Below are 2668 nucleotides of genomic sequence, written 5' to 3' on the forward strand. Positions count from 1 at the left end.
TGTAGAATAATAGAATGCCTTTGGCCGTGTGTAGTGGCTCATGCCTGTAATCTCAGCACATTGCGAGGCTGAGGCAGGGGGATCACTTGAGCCCAGGAGTTCAAGACCAGCCTGGGCAATATAGAGAGACCTTGTCTCTACAAAAAAACAAAAACAAAAAACAAAACAAAACAAACAAACAAACAACCCAACAACAACAAAAAAACCTTTTTTTTTAAGTTAGCTGGGCATGCTGGTGTGTGCCTATGGTCCCAGCTACTCAGGAGGCTGAGGTGGGAGGACCACTTGGTCCCTGGAGGCCACAGTGAGTAGTGACAGTGTCACTGTACTCCAGCCTGAGCAACAGAGCAACACCCTGTCTCAAAACAAACAAACTAACTAATTACTTAAAGAATTTTGAAACAAGTAGTTTAACATGCATAACTGAAAGTTATCATTTTCAAAGGGACCATTTTCCCCAGATAGGTATATATTTGATGAACATAAAAGATAAAATAATTATTCAAAAAAATAAAAAAGGTGAATGAAAAGTTTTGGTTTCAGAGTGCCAGTGATCACTTAGGACTGACGCCTCTCCTTTGTAAGCTTCTACATGTGCACATGGACTTGACTGGTCACTTCCGTCACCATCATGTATAATTCACAGTCTCGCTGCTGGTGGTATGCTTAAACTGCCCCTCATAACCGCCCGTGACATTCGGAACCACAGACACTGTGTAACCTGATGGTTTACTTAGAGACAAGAAAACTCTGCACCCAAAAAGAAAGAAAGAATGAACTGGAACAGAATTGTTTCTAGGAGAGTTAATGAAATGAAATAGGTAGAATCTAGGATAACTCTTGGAGCAGTTTTGCTGATGGCCAAAACTATTAGACTAAGTATCTTCTTTAGAAAGTTCGTAGAAATCCCTGCATGGGGAGCATCTGTGACCAAAATAGGCGACAAGCTGATGGACAGGCTTTAGAAGTTGCTGAGCACGTGAATGCACATGCTAGCATTCTGCCATCTCTAATTCTGTCTGACTCGCATAGATTTAAATTTGGTTATGTTAATCTGAGTAAGATGTTAACGTAAAAGCCTTCTTGCTCATTAAAAAAAAATTTATTTCAGCCTTTAAACTGAGAATACTACTAGAAATGTAGTCTCAATTCTAAACTACTGACTGTGAAATACTGATAACAAAGCAAATTATCCACACTAAGGAAAATTATATAAAATTCTTAAAATAATTAAGCCAATGCTTTATTATTCAGAAATGAACACATCACCTGTAGCAACTATTTGCCAAAAGCTAAAATTGTATTTAAAACCACAGCTTCAATTAAATGGTGTAACTGCATAAACACACAATGTAGGCAAAAATAGATAATTTTGTATCAATCTGTAGGCTACAAGTTCGATATCAATTTGAATAGTATAAGTTTTCACGACACCCTTAGCACCCGCAACAATTTTTTACAGTGCCCCAAGCTGAAATGCCTAACTATTCTGTTTGTTAAATAGTTAAGTTCAAACAACTTCATGTATATTTCTGCTCTAATAATGTAGCAGCCATTTTTTAAAGTGACACATATAGATTGAAATAAAAAATAGTATTTTCACCTCACTGCTTGCACACCAGCCTTGCGTACTGGTGGTCTGCACGTGCCTCTCTTGAGCTGCACAGCCTCTCCAGCCCTGCCTCTGGTTCCGCCCAGCCCTGCATTTCCTGGTCGGTGCCACTTTTCCCACAGGAATTGCTTTTGACACAGCAACTGCCAAGAACCACTTTCACAAAGATGTGATGTCATCCAGACGGGTGTAGCTGCAAGTTCACCCTGGGAGTCTAAAGCTGCCTCTGGCTAGCTCACGGGGCCTGGGAAGTGGCCAGCATTGCCGTTTCCCTCAGAATTTAAAGCTATCCTGAGCCTATGGAGCTCTGGGGTGCCTTGGCGCACAGTTTGAGAAACCACAGGCATCGGGGCCCAGGTTGGGGTAGGTCTCGAGGCACCACCCTGTCACTGGGGAAGGGTGACATAATTGATACAAAATTATCTATTTTTGCTTCTTTTGCACTGTGCTGACATCAATCATTCTGATGATCAAAAATAAATTCCTAGTTTTTTATATTTCAAAGAGCCAAGCAAGTAACACAGTCAAATCCACGCTGCAGCAAGGGTTGGCACAAAGTGGAATCGTAACCCAGCCCCGGAGGCACAGTGGGTGGGGCCAGCTGTGGGCCTATCTCCACATCAAGATCCTGTCTCACGGTGTGCCCACAGAGGCCTCCTGATGGCTCCATGACAGAGCCCAAGTGTGGCCCAGCAGGGTCCCTCACAGTTCTGGTTTCAGTCTGGGGCAGGGAGTGGGGCTGCCGTTCCCTGCCTGGCCTGCTCTTTCCACGTGCCTGAACCAGCCCCGAGCACCTTATCTTAATATAATAGGACCCAACACAGCACAGCACAGCATGACACAAAACACCACCACAACACACAGTACAACACAGCACAGCACACAGCACAATACAGCACAGCACAATATAACACAACACAGCATAACACAACACACAGTACACAGCACAATACAGCACAGCATGACACAAAACAACACTACAACACACAGTACAACACAACACACAGCGCACAGCACAATATAACACAACACACAACACAGCATAACACAACACAC

This window comes from Piliocolobus tephrosceles, chromosome X (genome assembly GCF_002776525.5).
Source record: "Piliocolobus tephrosceles isolate RC106 chromosome X, ASM277652v3, whole genome shotgun sequence".
NCBI lineage: Eukaryota > Metazoa > Chordata > Mammalia > Primates > Cercopithecidae > Piliocolobus > Piliocolobus tephrosceles.